General features: G+C 38.9%; 1 pseudogene; it reads left to right on the plus strand.

The window, feature by feature from the left end:
- Positions 1-6,885: 6,885 nt before the first annotated feature.
- LOC119734325 lies at positions 6,886-9,047 on the plus strand (annotated as a pseudogene).
- Positions 9,048-18,621: the final 9,574 nt, after the last annotated feature.

Raw genomic sequence — 18,621 nt, forward strand, 5'->3', positions numbered from 1 at the left:
ATGTACTCTTCAAATGCTCTGCCTATAATGAATTGACTAATTGAAGTGTGAATAAAAAGTCTAGACGTGATGACTTACATGTACGTTATCGATCGAGTTGTCTGCTACATCGCCTACTGCCATGACTGCTGACAATAATGGGATATCATCAAACAAGAGGCGGCGCCCTTCACAATTAACGGTGTGAAAAGTGACAATCTCATAACCCGTAAATTCCCGGTCGCATTAATTCCTTCCTAACGAAACCATTTCCCAATTCCTAAGCAAACAGAAAAACGGATAACGAAACCAATTCCCATTTCCTAAGCAAAAAGAAAAACGGATAACGGACTTCGAATCCAAAATCCATTCTCGACAGCAAAACGGATAACGAATAACGATTCCCAAATCCCAAATCCTATCGAGAAAGGAATTGGGATTTCTCAATGCATGATGGGAAAATTCGGACTTCGAAACTTTTTCGCAACTTTGTCCCCAGGGTTAACTTTATGTCGTAACTTAATTTCCCGTATTAAGTACCTGTCAGTGCGTACCGCTCAACACTACGTAAACGAGATTGTATTTGACACCGTTAATTGTGAAGAGCGCCACCTGTTGTTTGGTTTTTCCCGATAATGTATGTGGCGGCAGGCTAGGCCTGTACACCAAGCATGTTTTGTCAGGTAAGCCTGGACTATTTACTTGTCAAAATTCAACTTCCTTTCGGCGTACTGGAAAGATTCCCATATCTGGACATTACTCATTTCTCCCTTCAGTGATTTATGCCACAATTCCGGTTTAAAATGTCCAAAAATATTGGATTTAGCAGGGAAATTTGTTACCAAAAAAACTATAGTCGGACTCGGAGTCCCTTATCGCGGCATCCCTTTATCGCGGCATGGAAAATGTCTCATTTTGTGTTGACTAAACTCCTTTAAGTGGCGATTTTTATCCAAGTCCTCCAGGCCATAAGGACTTACTGCCGAGTCGTATTAAAAAAGGACGATTAAAAAATGTTGTGTTTTTCGGGACCTTTAACGATTTTTAATAAATATTCACATTTTCCAAAACCTGCAAATTTTCCCTCACCGTGTCTGTTAAAACTAAAAGGTAGGCCTACCGTCTATATTTTAACATAAATCATTAATGGTGCTCTGTCCATGAAAGTTCCATTGTCTGGTTCCCCTTCTACAGCTGCACACACAAAATGAAGTCAAAGGAGGATATTTCCACAGCGAAATCGTAAAAACTTTTACGGGATCAAAATAAGGACAGCGCGTGCGTAAGAAAAAATAAAACGGCACACCGTGTAAAGTGAATGGCGCCCAATCGCCAATCAGTAGACTTGTCACAGTAATTTTCTTCTCCTTTCGGGGAAGGGCGCGTTTTAAGAAATCATCCTGCAGGGATATAGTCTGTTGAAATTTAATCAACTTGAACGTTACAGGGAAAATATCAGACTTTATTCAGTTCAGGGGATGTTTTGGTGAAACATTAACTATAGAAAAAAAGTTGAGATTATATATTATAAAAACCACAATTCCCACATACCGCAATAATAGGGAGTCCACCGCCATTCGCACATTCCGAGCATGTCTATTTTTACAGGCATTTGAAAAGGAAGAGTTGTACAACCTAAGAGACAGGACAATTAGGGAAGGTTAGCGGGCAATCTCTATTCCAAACAAGAAACATGATAAGTACCGTGATAATACGGCGTTCCATCCTACATGCTTACTGGCACTGCCAGCATCCTACTGTCTTAAAAAACACCAAGGACATTTCACTAAATGTCCAGAACTCCAGGTATGGAATCTTTCCGGAGTATTTTTTAACCCTAACCCACCTCACTCCTCCAAAATCCTCCTGGCGGTTTTGGAGGATTCTTGAGGATTGAGGAAGAATGGTGATTGAATCAAATGAGGATTCTGGAGGATTGAGGATGAATGATGATTGTAGCATAGAAGGATTCTGGAGGATTGAGGATGAATGGTGATTGAAGCACATGAGGATTCTAGAGGATTGAGGATGAATGGTGATTGAATCAAATGAGGATTCTGGAGGATTGAGGATGAATGGTGATTGAAGCACATGAGGATTCTGGAGGATTGAGGATGAATGGTGATTGAAGCACATGAAGATTCTGGAGGATTGAGGATGAATGGTGATTGAAGCACATGAGTATTCTAGAGGATTGAGGATGAATGGTGATTGAAGCACATGAGGATTCTGGAGGATTGAGGATGAATGGTGATTGAAGCACATGAGGATTCTGGAGGACTGAGGATGAATGGTGATTGAAGCACAAGAGGATTCTGGAGGATTGAGGATGAATGCATTTTGTGGCAGGACTGTCTGAGGATTTTGAAGGATTTGGCGTTGGTTATCCTTCATTTAAACACGAGTGCAAAATTTTGGGATGAGGTGGATTTTGGAGCATTGACGATGAATGCATTTTGAGGCAGGACTGTCTGACAATTTTGAAAAATTTAGGCGGAGTTGCAAAATTTTGGAGGATTGAGGATGGTTCTAAGCAAAAAGGGCCTAGGGGGTTATTAATGCTTTAATTGCATACATTGTGAGACTTTCTTTTTATTGCTCCATGATTGTATAGTAATTCTTTCAGAACTGTAAGTGTAAGGGTTTTAAACTAAGTTCAGGAAGTATGGTCAGGCCCTACAGGCCCCATTTTTATCTTTTGTAAATTTGTCAGTTTTTTGGGGAAATTGTTCTCAAATTTCACAGTAATTATTGTCAACCAAATTCTTCAAACAATGCCCTTTCCAAAAATAGTGGATGAAAACAATATTTGAACTAAACCTTATGAAATAGAAGGTTAAGATGTTAAAATAACTTGTTTTGCTTTGTTTCTGGAAGTTGACGGAGTTTGAAGGTTCTACCAAGGATGTCAACTGTGGAGCACATACAGGATGCAGAGCACAGTGATGACGTATCACCATGGCAACGCGTACCGCTCAACATCTCGTGAATGAGATTGTACCTGACACCGTTAATTGTAAAGAGCGCCACCTGTTGTTTGGTTATCGATCAACATTATGCAGCAGATAATGTAGCGGTAGGCTATATAGGCCTGTACGTCAGGTAAGTCTGGACTATTTATTTCTCAAAATTCAACTTCTTTTCGGCGTTCTGGAAAGATTCCCATATATCTGGACATCACTAATTTTTCCCTACAGTGACCTATATCACCATTTAAAGGGATAATATGTCCAAAAATGTCAGATTTATAGCAGGGAAAAGTTGCTACCATGGCATGCCTACTGAGAAAACATGTCAAAGGACATTTCCTAGTCTTTGTTGGTCAGTGACGTCTGAGGTATGGGTGTCTTTCCGAGTATTTTGGAATGCTTTGCATACATTGTTGGGTAAGACCTCTTTTTATAGCTCCATGATTGTATAGTCATATAGTCAGCAGGGCCAGGGCCTATTGTTTTTAGTTCACCGCACCTACCCCAATTAAGAACCCAGTATCAATGCACACATATAGTGGTGTTCCCTAACGTGGCGCACTGCGACGTTTCTCCTGACTTTCCTCATGCACGGTTGCCAAACTTCTTTGTCGATAAACTTCGAATTCATTCAGTTATTACTGGTACTTTTTCAGTAGTGTTTGCCATTTAAATTCTGTAAACAATTTCACTGTCATACAATTTTGAGCAAAATTTAAAAAAAACGGTGGTGTCCGGAAATTGGGCAAAAATCAGCTGAGTGTTCCCTAACGTAGCGCACTTGCATAAATCTTTGAAAATTCCAGGTTTACACTAAAAAAGTTATTTAAAGTTAGCAAATTCTTAATAAATAAATAAATATATCTCTACTTTACCCAACTAGAAGTATGTCAGAAAATTATTTTCTTATTTTGGGCTGAGTATAATGTGATTCGGGTTTGTAACTTTCGGGGTTGCCCTTCTTGGGGGTCAAAAGGTCAAAGGTCAACGTCATTGGTCAAGGTCTAGGTCATTCCATTGACCAGTATTAACTATTCTACTACATGTACTTGTAATTTCACACCTTATATCAACAAACTCAGGCCGAGGGGTTCCAACAGCACCGCTGTATTTTTTAGGAAAGTTGCAGTGAATGTTTATTGATTCATTTTATTTCATTAACAGCTTTGAAAATGGAGTTGAGGCCAGACAGACAGGGGGCATAGGACTGCATATTTGCTCTCAGGTAATTTTATCTAATGCATTTAATGTTAGACACTATTCGTTTGTGAACTTTTCTCCAAAAACCTGAAAATATTTATTGCCAATCACCCTCTATTATTCAAGACCAAAAGTGTTTAGAATTATTCTTGACCATTATCTTTATTTGGTGAACAATTTTGACCATCGTCTGAGTAGAGGCGTTTGCATGTTGATATTAGTGCTCAGGCATCAAATTACGTCAGGAATCGACCACTAGTCTCGCCCCAACTTGCTCATAGTTGTTTCTGTGGCATGGTTTAGCTGTATTTGTCCTTTTTGGGGGGAAGAAAGTAGTGCAGGTGGGAAAATTATCAGAAAAACTAAGATGACATTTTTGTATGTTTACGTTTCTAGAGTTACTTCAACAACGACGATAGGTTCAACTACAACTATGCGCAGGCCAAAGCCACAGCAGGCAACTACAAGGAAGCAGAGGAGGTAGGTTGGACTCCCGGACCCAATTTTTGTTGTTGCGCCCTCAATAGTTGGCCAGTCATGGCGCAGTGACTCGTCATGGTGCCTGAACTAGTCATGGTGCCTTTCATTTGCAAACATCAAAAACCAAAACTACCAAGTTATTATGAAATACCTGACTGTTAGGGAATAATAGTCTCAAGCATCCTGTGAAATCACGGCACCTAGTGTGCTGTCATTTCCAAGACAAGTGGAATTTTGTATCAATTTCCACCGATGGTCGGCCCTGTTTGAGAGAGAAGCCCGACTTTCTGTCTGTTCTCATCCATATACTGTTGCCGTATACCTAGATGTAGAACAAAAAGATATTCCAATAGCTTATTTTCCAACGTGCTGCATCTCTTTGGAATTCCTTGCCTGGTGCTTATTTCCCTCCAACCTATGATCTGTCCTGATTCAAGAGGAGTGTGGAGTGCTGTGGCCTCGTGGTTAAGGGCGTTGGATTCGTGGTCTGTGGATAAAGCTGCAGGTTGTGGGTTCGAGTCCAGCCTGGGGTCGTGGTGCGTGTGCCCTTGGGCAAGGCACTTTGTCACTCATTGCTTCTCCCCACCCAGGAGTAATAGGCTATCAGCTTTGGTCCAAAAATTGGGCCACCGGTACCAGACGATTGAAAATAGCAATGCTCATAGCGATTTTTTGAAAGGCACATCTAGAGTTGGAGAATGTGTGATAGCTTTGCAGTGTGAGTGGTGGCAGTGTTATCACTTTTGATTTGTGTTTTCAAAATTGCCGTCAATATGCTTGAACCGGATAAATTGTATGTTGTAACAAGCATGTTTTGGCTGCCATTTAAAAAAAAAAAAAAAAAAGTGATAGCACCCAAAAAGCTGCCACCGCTGCAATGCTGTCACATATTTTCCGACTAGAGGGGTGCATACCTTGCCAAAAATCACAATGAGCATTATTGCCCTCATTTGATACTGACCAAACCCCCACACTGATGGCTTATAAGTGGGTGCCTATGAGGGCAGAGATGGTGTGGTTGATTTAGCTGCTTTGCTCTGACTTGTAGCCCTGTATATCTGGAGTGGCTTTTAGCCTTGTTCAGGGCAAATAGGCATGAAAAAAACAAGTCTAAAACCCGGATGGGGATCTTTCTGTGCCTCCTAGACCACTGTTTTGGTGGCAACACTTGGTTTTACCATGATTTAATTGGAGTGGGTTTCGTTTCTCTTGTTTTGCAGATTTTTGTGCTCATTCAGAGTGAGAAGATCAAGAATGACTACACGTGTCTCTGGTTGGCAAGATGCTGTGAGTATTACCGTCAATTGTGAATGACGTTTCCTCTTCCAACTTCAGAGTTGCTAATGATGGGAATGAATCCACCTGTTAAGCCTCAACTCATAATGTATTGACCACTCACAATTGTGACTGCACAACCAAATGTCCAACTAAAGTCACGTCACGTCGCCTGCATGCATTTCATGTACTGCTGGAAAATCCAGAGTGGCATTAGAGAGATGCACATGTTGCCCATGTGTGAGGTGGACTGAAGGGTCTCTAACAATGACATAACCAGCATGCAATCATCGCCCTGATCGTATATTAAGGATGTGACTTTGCGTTTCATTTTGTAAACGTTAAGCAAATATTTTAAGAACCGTTTTAAACGTTTAGCCATTGACAGTGGCTTTTGCCTACCCATTATGTCTGATCTGCAGACCGGCGTGATTGACATGATAAATCAACAATGGTTGACATAGTAAATAGCAGGCAGTAGTTGATAAAGTAAAAATGTAACTACGTGTTCCCCAAATGTAATCAAGTACTACGGTGCTTCTAAGGTTTTTTATTAATTAAGTAGGTTTGAAAACAAGGTTAATTATTTGTGCTATGTGTGGTTATCTCCAAGGAAGTTCGCGTGAATGGCTCAGGCCCCTTTTGTATAATTTGGGTTTTGTTTAAATGTTTTGAGAAATTTGTAAACGGATTTAGAAGTTTTTTTCGTCTAAACGTGTAAACATCACATTTTAGTCGTACATTTGCCATGTTGGATTTGTTCTATTGTATTTTAAGCAGATTGTACGACAGAAATTTGCTACGTTGAACATCCCTCTTGGCTCCCAAATATTGTACACAGTTACACTGAGCATTGCTGGTCGAAAATTGCTGAAACGAGCATCCACTGAACCGAACCATCTTTTGTAGGCCCAGATGTGTTTTCTTACAGCAGTATCCTATGTATTTATAACCTTTCTTTGTGTTGTTTTGGTTGTTCATCATGAATCGTAAGGCCAGACTAGCCTGGGAGTTGTACCTTAAGATGGAGACGTCTGGCGAATCGTTCAGCCTGCTGTAGCTCATTGCCAACGACGGCTACAAGGTAAAACATCATCCCCTAATTTTGTATGTTTGGTCAAGATTTTGGCATTAGCCCCAAATTAGTATCTAGTCACTCAATCTAAACCTGCAGCCGATTTCACAAAACACATTTGTCACTTCGTCAAAACCCAAATCGTAGAGAAAATGTCAATCTAAATATAACACACTTGTAAAAAAGAATGCACATATCCAGACGCCACTTCAGCCGTTGTGTACAAAGTCTATGGCGAGTCAAGAAAACTTTCCAAGTATTTCTGAACAAAATTGGAAATGTTTCTGCAGATTCGTGTTTGTGAAACATTTTTGCAATAACTCATCTTTATTGAGATGATGTGTGAAGACAAAAGTGGCGTCTGATTGCAACATTGTTTTCACGTGTAAAATCAACGAGAATACGAATCCCCGTCAAAAAGAAAAAAAAATGATTCATTGCACATTTACTACTTTGTGTCATTAGCTTGAATAATGAAGGATGCACTTTTGTGTCGCAAACTTTAGTAAGCATGTAGAGGGCATCATAAAATATTAGAATAGCCAAAAATCCCAAACTGCTTAAAAATATTGATTTGGGACAAATTCATCACTTTGTCAACACTGTGGCGATATGATCGAAAAGTTCAGGTTTGTCATTCGGAATTCTGATTTTTTTTTGCTCGACTTCAAAATATAATTGTCACGGTCTCTCGATCCTCAAATCTCATCTTTTCTATCGGTAGATGGCCAGTTCTACTATGCGGCCAAGGCTTTCGGTGTCCTGGAAAGATTGGACCCCAAATTAAATGGAAGGCAAGCGAGGGGCGTGCGTGGGCGTATTCCAGCAGATCATAGCTGGCCATGAACCAAGGTGGGTGTCATCTCTGTCAATCAGCAGTGCACACTGGCCAATTACATCTCAACCTTTGGTCAGGTGACCACAGTACATCGATCAAACAGTGCGTACTGACCAATTACATCTCAATTAGTATATCACTCCGGTGCTCTACCAACTGAGCTATCCAGCCCAATGTTGGCGGTTCCCTAATTGTCAATGTCTCTGTCAAAGGGGCGCTAGTCAGAAGCCCTCAACCCGCATATGCCATGCAGCCAGGGATCACGCCCAAAGTCACGATGCAGACCTGGCAAATATCAAACGGGGATCACTCAGAGAGGATACGGCTTTTTATTACAAATTTTCATGAATACTTTGTAACTTCTTAGCCCTCTAGTTCAAATTCATTGATCTTTATGGATTTTTTCTTTTTTCCCCTAAATTCTATGAACAGCTTTTATTTTCACTATTATGTTTTGCCCTTTACCGACGTATAAACACTGTTTACTCAGTGCGTTACCTCCCGAGTGAAAGTTGAAAATCACTTGGTTGGGACTCGAACCTATGATCTCCTGCTTTCTAGTGCAGTAGTCTTACCACTGGACCACCCGAGCAAAAGCGGATTGGTTGACTGGCCAGCCAGACAGATCCCGTAAGCTCGATGGTCGAGTCGTGGGTTCGAATCCCACCCAATTTATTATTTTTCCAACTTTCACTCGGGAGGTAACACACTGAGTATACAGTGTTTATACATCGGTGAAGGGCAAAACCTAACATTGATTTACATCACCCCGAGGCAAAGTCCATCTTGTTTAGCTTTCAGATTAATGTGCACAAAACCCAGTGAAGATCAAGCCACTAGATTTTTGTCATTTTTTCCTCTACAGAGAAACACTGCGAGACATCCTCCAAATCTTGCTCAACACCGGTAACCCGCAGGTGGAATACATCATCCGTGTCATGAAGAAGTGGGCCAAGGACAACAGGGTACCAGTTTCCTGAGGTGGTCCCTATCCTATAGTCTTGAGATTGTTTAAATTTGTACATTCCAAAAACCCCTGCTTGCAAAGGGATTTTCCAAAAATAAAATAATGGAACGATACTGTTGATAAAGAGTGATTTAATTATTCTTGACGCATGGGAAATTTGCCTTGAAATATTTCTCTATTTGGCTTTGGCAAGATGGTTATGCAGGAAAATACAACAGTTCTGGAGAGAGGCTAGTCTCTCATGGCATAAACAAAGTAGGCTTGCCTAGTTAAGCTGGACTCTGTGACTCAGTCAGTGACTTGGTCAGTGACTCAGTCAACAACTCAGTGACTCGATCAGCGACTCCATGATTCAGTCAGATTCAGTCAGTGACTCAGTCAGTGACTCAGTCAACAACTCAGTGACTCGATCAGCGACTCCATGATTCAGTCAGATTCGGTCAGTGACTCAGTCAGTGACTCAGTGAGCGACTCAGTGACTCGATCAGCGACTCAGTGATTCAGTCAGTGACTCAGTCATTGATTCGGTCAGCGACTCGGTTAAGGAATCACTCAGTGACTCATTGAGCGACTCAGTGGTTGTCATCAACTCAGTGACTTGGTCAGTGACTCATCGCGCAGTCAGTGATTCGGTCAGTGACTCGGTCAGTCAGTGATAATAGTGACTGACTCGATCAGTTAATACTCAGTGACTCGGTCAGACAGTCAGTCAGGCAGCATTGAAATGCTCATCATAATTATGAAGCTAATTCACATCACAAATTTGTTGCTAATAAAGACAACTCGATGTTTTTTTCTTGGAATTTCTGGCGCCTGTTTAGAGACAACCCAACGGCATGAGAATGGGCCAGGAATGGTTATTCAAGGAGGGGGGTAGTCATCTGTACGTAATGTAATTATACTAATTAATGGTTTATATTGATATGAATATACATGTACAAGTTTTCAGATCACGTTTGTCAGGTAATTAGGGTGTAAGGTCCAGAATAAGTGATTTGAACTGAGCCCAATTTCATAGCGCTGCTTAGCACACAATTTCTGCCAGCAGAGCCTCTCCGTCTATATTACTGAGACTGTAAGCAGTAAACAAAAGGCATGCTAATACCTCAGAGAAACAATTTGCTTAACTTAGCGTAAGCAGTAAACACAGCAAAAGGCACGCTAATACCTCAGAGGAACAATTTGCTTAACTTTTGACGTAACAATGTACATGTAGATCTCAATGCGTGCTGAACCGTTAGCACATCCACGCCATGAGTGCTTAAGGATGGTACAATGTTCTGCTGTAGTAATGAGCACAGCTTTTCTGGTAACTGTTAAGCAGCGCCATGCAATTGGGCCCAGGTTGTATTCAAGTCCCGAGTCCGCACAAATCCTTAAAAGTCAATCTTGTCATCCATGTCCCAAGTCAGTTTCAGAAATTTCAATCCAACAGAATCTTTTTTCAAAGGCAATCTGATACATTGTCAATACTATATTTGTTTCATGTACAATATTGGGAAAGAATGTTGCAACCTGATGCTGCTTTTTCTTCATATCATCTCAATGAAGTCATCCATTGCAAAAATGATGATAAGACATGAATCTGGGACTGAGAAATACTTTTTTTCTTGACGCTCCATAGACTTTGCACACAACCGCTGAACTGGCGTCTGGTTGCAACATTCTTTTCCAATATTGTGTGATATTCTGACTTCATTTCTTTATTTCATCTGTAAAAACAATAAATGTTTACTGCCTTTCTTTAAAGGGAAGATACAACATTTGCAAACATCACAAAACGAAATGATCAAATTATCGCGAAATACCTTACTGGATTGTTGGGGAATGACAGTCTAAAGCATCCTCTAAAATTGTGGCTCCTGATGTGCTGACATTTTAAAGAAAATGGTACTTTTCCAACGCTGGTCAGCCGACAAGCATTGGAGAAAACTGGCTATTTTTCAAAAATTTCTCCCAATTTTTTTATAATTAGTTATTCCGCATTTTCTTTGCAATTGATTATACACCTGTGAAGAGGTATAAGTCTGCTAGACTGATTCTCTGACCTTACAATTCCCCAAAGTCTATTAATTGCTCCGTTTTATCTTATAAGTGGGGTCACCAGACTGCAAATACATGACTGGTTTTCCTGGCTTTTCCAGCATCTACAAGCCCAAACGTGAAAAAAGTCATTTTAACAATATTTGCTAAAACATACTAATCCTCCAAATCCATTTATTTCTGAAAATTGCAGCAAAAGCAATGTTGTACAAATTTAAGTCCGATAAATCTTATCTTGCAGTGTAAATATTGTGTAGGTGAATTTTAAAAGTAAATGTGTACTTAAAATATTGTTGAAATGCTGTGCATAGTTCTTTGAATAAAGGGATATTAAATCATCACAATAAATAAAAGTGAAAAAAAACCACCTGTTTGTTATTGATTTGTTTGTTTTCTTGGTAGTTTGTTTGGGATTCTGAAAACAAAACTTCAGTTTATTTAAAAGATAAGTTTAGTAAATTTATGTTTGGGCATGGGGCTATAAAAAGTTGGGAAGGTAAAAAAAAAAAAAGAATAATATAATTTCAATTTGAAAAAAAGTAATATAATTTCAATTTGTTTAAAAGTAAGCTCAGTCAATTCATTTTTGGGAAAGAAAAAAAAGTGAAGACAATTGAACAACAATACTATGGTGGGACTCGAACCTGAGTCGCCAGATTGGGAGTCCTACGCCGGTCCAGCAGACCATTGTCGCACTTAAACAAAGCTACAGTTTTGCTTTATCATAACCGTAAGATAGGCTTATCGTGGCTTTTCAACGTTGACGCCCATGCACGCTTAGACGTACAACACAGTCTGACGATGTAAAACATTCGTTAGATTTTGGGTGTAGCTGTTCTAATTGATCCAAATTTAATTGGAAAAGGGTAAAGGGTGTCAACTGAACTAAAATTGTGAACTTCAATGAAATAAAACTCGTACAATCCTTGGTTTCAGTACGAAACACACGTGTTCAACGGATGCAGAGAAGCCTATTTCTTTTATTAAATTCCTTTGTTGGATCTGGCGTTAACAATAAAATGTTTCCATTGAGGGAAAAGGATTAAACGCCGCGATCTTTTTTCACGCTTGAGTGCCTCTGAATGGGGAATATTGAAGCGGAAAATCACGATTTACTGCACTTAGGCAGCATTTTATACCCACATTATGATACTTTTTGAAGAGGAAATTGCATACTGAATACATCTATAGTTTCAAAATTCAAAAATTCGCCGTATTTAAAAAGTCGAGGAAATTTTTTTGGAAAAATTTCACCAAAACTTTCCTCATCCTATCGTAGGCGGCGCTATATATATATTTCATTCTCAGTGCACGCATTGTTAGCGCGATAGCCGCCGCCCGATCTGTGTATCACCCGTTTACCCAATCTTATTTTAGCATCACAATTTCAATTTTTCTCACGAATAAAAGTTGAATAGGTCTACAACTAAAACAATAGATAATTAAGGTCAGTGAAAAAAATGCAATCCGAATAAAAGTCAACTTTAATGGAACAAAAGAGACGCGTATAAGGATATTAATAAAAGGGCCCCGGTATACACATGAACAAGAGGGAGGCGGGAATTTTTTTTTTTTTGTCGTGTGAGATGGGGGGGGGGGGGGGGGGACAAACAAAATATATTTATTAAAAGTCGTAAGTGGAGAAATGTTTTTTACAAAAGGGCTATAAATCGTGCATGTATACAAAACAGGCAGCCAGCCCCGCCCCCATCCCCTTGCAATGCCATACACACACGCTAATGCGCTAGCCAACTCTGAATACGGTGCACGTGCGAGAATGAAATATATATAGCGCCGCCTACGTTAGGATGAGGAAAGTTTTGGTGAAATTTTTCCAAAAAAATTACCTCGACTTTTTAAATACGGCGAATTTTTGAATTTTGAAACTACAGTTGTATTCAGTATGCAATTTCCTCTCCAAAAAGTATCATTATGTGGGATAAAATGCTGCCTAAGTGCTGTAATTCGTGATTTTCCGCTTCAATATTCCCTATTCAGAGGCACTCAAGTGTGAAAAAAGATCGCGGCGTTTAATCCTTTCGCCTCAATGGAAACATTTTATTGTTAACGCAAGATTCAACAAAGGAATTTAACAAAAGAAATGGGCTTCTCTGCATCCGTTGAACACGTGCGTTTCGTACTGAATCCAAAGATTGTACGAGTTTTATTTCATTGAATTTCAGGATTTTAGTTCAGTTGACACCCTTTACCCTTTTCCAATTAAATTTAGATCGATTAGAACAGCTACACCCAAAATCAAACGAATGTTTTACATCGTCAGACTGTGTTGTACGTCTAAGCGTGCATGGGCGTCAACGTGAAAAGCCACGATAAGCCTATCTTACAATTGTAATTAAGTAGAACTGGTTGAGCAATTGAGTGCGTTAATGGTCTTGTGGACCGGCGTAGGACTCCCAATCAGGCGACTCAGGTTCGAGTCCCACATTATTTTATTGCTACTTAATTTTCTTCCCTTTTTTTTACATTCCCGAGACATAAATTGACTGAACTTATGTTAGAAAAATTGAAGTGTTGTTTTCAGAATAAAATAGAATTAAAAATATAAAATATTCTTTTTTTATATTGTTTATTCCTCCATGATTGGATCAAGAAATTCAAAACTATGGGAGAGACAAGTTTGGAAATAACACAGTGTTTCCTGAAAAGCAGTTGACATTTTATTTCTTTCAACTCCAAAGTAACAGTCTATATGAATTTAACTTAACACAGAGTTATCACTGACTATGGTATTCTCGAACTAGTTGCAGAGCATTTTGTTACACAAAATAAAACAATCATATTTAACCAAAACATTTCACGCATGTCAGTACTGCATGCGTACAGTTTTACAAACAAATGATAAGGACTAGTAACTGGGTTTTGGCATTAAAGATGACTCATTGTCCAAAATCAAGTATTTTTTTCAAAATCAAAAAAATATATAATTAATATTCTCCGGAAATGTAGTGTGTTAAAGCGCTCAAGATACTGGCGATCTTGAGTCAACTTTCATGACAAAAAGCAATGCAATCGATTTCGAGAAGATAACTCAAGAAGTACTTGGTGCATTAATTTGAAATATTGCATAACGATTCAACCTGATATATGTATCAAATCTCTTGAATTTGGATATCAATTGTTGACCAATAATAAAAATATACACAAGACAATGTGGCATGTAAGCGCGCAAAATACAAGGCGAATTTGAGTCAATATGTTTATGGAACAAAAACAACACACTCGTTGTTGAGACGACTTTTCAAGAAATGCTTGTTGTATTGGACTGAAATCAAATCTCCTGATAAGTTATCATACACAACACATCACTTGCGAATTTGGAGAGAAACCGTCAAAAATATAATTAATATACTCCGGAAATGTAGTGTGTTAAAGAACTAGCTAGCTACAAATAACTGGAGATTTTAGTCAAAAAAACAACACACTCGGGGTTCCAGAAGCCACTCAAGAAATACATATTTGCATGAAATCGACATTTAATAAATTGATTAAACATACAGATGATTGAACAAATCTGTTGAATTTAGTGAGGAATCGTCAAACCGAGAGCGTTTTTGTGTCATGAACTTGAGGCATGGTTTTTCGTGTTGACAATACTTTTGTACTTACGTACACAGTACAGTGGTGACCAATAGCGCGCCCTCTTGTGAAAGAAAAATGAAAATGACATAAATTGGCGGGATTTTCTCCGTGTTTCCCCAGTACATTATTTTGGTTATATTGTTTTTATTGTCGGACGATCCCACTCCAAATTCAACAGATTTGTGATATATGTTACCTTTAATCACAATACGAAATATCGATTCAATGCAACACGCATTTCTTGAGTTATCGTCTGGAAAACGAGTGTGTTGTTTTTGAACTATGAAAGTTGCATTCCTGCTTTCAGTTTAAAGACAGAACATTCTTTACGATGGTGACCACTATTTGTGTAGCGCGCCCTCTCTTGAAAGAAAATTAAGTTGAGTTAAATTTGGCAGGTTTTTCTCCGTTTTGACATAAATCGGTAAAATGAATTTTAATCTTAGAATTAAGTGTAGAAATTGAGTATTTTTGTGTTGATTTACGCTGGTCGTCTCACCGAAAGTTCATTATTTTCGTTTGCAGATATTTCATTTTATTGGCCTTGTTTAAGTAAAAAAGAATCAGTTTAACCCCTAGCATTTGCTTTTGTTTATAATTTTGGGTAAAAACGGGAATAGTGAAACTTGGGACTTTCCACAAGTTTGAATTTGGTGTTAAAATAAACAAACTGAGGTTATGACCTTCGTTCATAAATGGAAATACATGTAGGTTATTTCAATTTCACTGGAAGGCAACGATCCCACCCAGCAAAAATAATAAACTGATCCACTTAAACCCCGCCCCATGATATTCTGACCAATCACAGCCGTGATTTAATGTGGTCTGACACGCGTGCATTTGCGTACGACGCGCGCGTCTTGAACACGCATTGCAGCATTGGTTGAGTGGTCACGCGTTGCTGATGCTCACGTGGCAGTGGGCGCGGCTTAATGACTCGGTTTGCTACATCCACGATCACCATTTACAAAGGAATTTATTTCCATTCTTAAATACGATTTGAAATTCAGAACATAAAGGGATTTCTCTCCTTTGAATTGATTCACAAAATTTAATCAATTTTCAAGTGAAGAAACCCAATAATATACAACAAATTAAAATCAATAATTAAAATAACAACATGAAAATGTTTCCAGATGGTTCTCTCTGAAACCTTCGCATTTTTACATGTGCTTCCAAAACCCATTCAAATCCAACAGGGTGCAGTTGACCAATGAACTGACTAGGAAGTCGAGAACCAGTGTTAGCGATTACACAGTCCTCCAAAACCAGCGTCAAATTGCGACGAGCCAATCCATGTACAACATGAAAACAAAATCTGGACAATTCCTTTGCTTAATTTTCATTTTCATATTAGGGTCACATCAAATGAAAAAATAAATAAAATAAAAACATGAAAAAGAAGTAGTCAACAAAATACTAAAATGAAACATAAACACTCAAATTAGTCGACCACACATTAATTTCTAATCATTGGATTCTCATTGTTTCAAGTCACTATGTAACATTTTTGATGTAAGAGACAATACATGTAAAGTACACATGTATAAAATTATTTACTACGTAGCCGCGCTGACAATTATATGAATCTTCGAGAATGAAAAATTGGACATGTTTACAAAGAAGATTTAACTGTCACTGAAATTATTATTGGAACCCAACAAATCTCAACAAGTTTTTGTTGAAGGACACATTAGGGTTTGAATCCAGCTGCTGGTCATATGCTGTGTCCTTGGGCAAGCCACTTTACCCCACTTGCCTCTCTCCACCCAGAGTATAAATGGTTCCAGCATTAGCTGGGGAGTAACCTGCGATGGACTGGCATCCCATCCAGGGGGAATAGAAATATTCTCGTTTCATGCTACTGAAACTGGAGATAAATGCCAGCCTGATGGGCCACATTGGCTTGTGACAGACTGAACTTACATCAAGGTACATGCATCATGAGTAGTTATGCATAATTGTTAGGAACTTACAAGTTAGGGATCTCTTATACACGCACACCTTGCAGAAAAACTGCAAAAACATTCTTATTTTTAATCCGACAAATCACTCTGTTACCCACTAAAAGTAGGCACCAGATCATTCAGGTGAAAACAAAATACACTTAGATTGAAAAAAAAAGTTTGAATAGATTTTTCTCTGTTAGAGTCTCAGGTGTAAAGAAAAGAAAAGAAATTTCACTCCGAGAGAAATATGGGAAAGACTGTTGCATCCTGATGTCATTTTTTCCTCATATATTATCTCAATGAATTAGTCACTGCAAAAATGTCGAAAAGACATGAATCTTGGACTGAGAAACGTGAGTCCAATTTTGTTAGAAAGTGGTCTTAGACTCTCCATAGACTTTGTGCATAGCCAAAGAAGTAGCGTCTGGATACTGCATTCTTTCCAAAAGCGTACCATTACTACTACCTTGGGTTTTCATCTCGGGTTTAACACGTTTTCTCACAAATGCCATCCAGAAAAGGAAAAATAGGGATTGATTTCCCTACTGCCTTTATACATTGAGTGTCAACTGTACATAAAGTTCAGGGATATAACTACACAAGTAAACAAAAAAGATACTAGTAAAATAAAGACCATCAATCTCGACTTGAGACAGTTTTAGCTTCAACGCAAAATATAAAGTACTTTTCTTATTAAGACAAACATATCAATGCAAGATTGAACTGGCAACTCTCAAATGAAATGCCCAAAGTTCAACCCTGTCTAGTCGACACAAAAGTTTGCTCTATAATCTCTGAAATCTGGACATCTATGATAACTTTCCCACTCTTTTCCCTATCACACATTGTAGTGTGAACCATTCTCCACAGCTAAGTTCTGTACAAAAATAGGTTATTTATTTATATATGATACATAAACTACGTCTACCGAAACAGAAAACAATTCTAATTTTCTCTACGATTGAAAAAAAAACAAACACCACAATGATCAGTTGCTTGTTAAGATTTCCGTTATAAAATAGATAAAAGGTACGCAAGAATTATTTTAGCTCCATTTATACATAATATTCGAGTAATGTAACATTCGGTATTTGTATAATTATGATATAATGAATTATAATATCAAGAAATTATTCTGAAATTGTTCAGTTCCTGTGTGTTAGGGAGCGTCTTTAAAATTGGAATAATTAGCCATGTCTGAATTACTGGGCTACGACTACGGCTTGATATTACACATGAGCCATAGCTGAGTAATTCAGACACGGCTATTCTTGTTCTGTATCAAACAAATTACATGTCAATGGAAATGCTAGTTCCTGATGGCAACCTAGTATTTTCCCCATTGTGCTGCAAACGGTACCAGACTACTCTTGAGCAAGCCTTGATCAAGGCTGTGTTCAAATTACTTGACTACGGCTTGCAATCACACACGTCTATGTAAAGCGGCTGAGGTCACTTCCCATAGACTCCTGTACTTCCTAGCCGTAGCCACGTCTATGGAAAGCGGCTGAGGTCACTTCCCATAGACTCCTGTACTTCCTAGCAGTAGCCACGTCTATGGAAAGCGGCTGAGGTCACTTCCCATAGACTCCTGTACTTCCTAGCCGTAGCCACGTCTATGGAAAGCGGCTGAGGTCACTTCCCATAGACTCCTGTACTTCCTAGTAGCCACGTCTATGGAAAGCGGCTGAGGTCACTTCCCATAGACTCCTGTACTTCCTAGCCGTAGCCACGTCTATGGAAAGCGGCTGAGGTCACTTCCCATAGACTCCTGTACTTCCTAGCAGTAGCCACGTCTATGGAAAGCGGCTGAGGTCACTTCCCATAGACTCCTGTACTTCCTAGCCGTAGCCACATCATTTGGAATTCACTGAATCTGGGGGACTTTTCAAGAGTTCTAAGTTGTATAATGCCTCCTTTTAAACACCAACAGACCGGTAATTTCTCATTTGGTATAATCAAAGGGAAGACATATTCTTAGTTGTTTCAAGAAAGAAAACACCAGACTGCCAAGGCTTACAAAGAACTAACAATTAAGAGATCTCGTCTATGGAAATACATAGCTTAATATGATGGAATTAAAAAAAAAAAAAAAAAGTACACAATAAGCCTTTTCGGAGTTCCAACTGTGCATTCGTAACCTGTGACAACGCGCATTGTTTGTCTCAAATGGCCTTTGACATCATCGCGCCACTGACTTTACAAAAAGGCTGTTTGTGCATTGTGGGTACTGTCAAAGGGCATTT

Source organism: Patiria miniata, unplaced genomic scaffold, assembly GCF_015706575.1.
Source record: "Patiria miniata isolate m_02_andy unplaced genomic scaffold, ASM1570657v1 HiC_scaffold_10, whole genome shotgun sequence".
Taxonomy (NCBI): Eukaryota; Metazoa; Echinodermata; class Asteroidea; order Valvatida; family Asterinidae; genus Patiria; species Patiria miniata.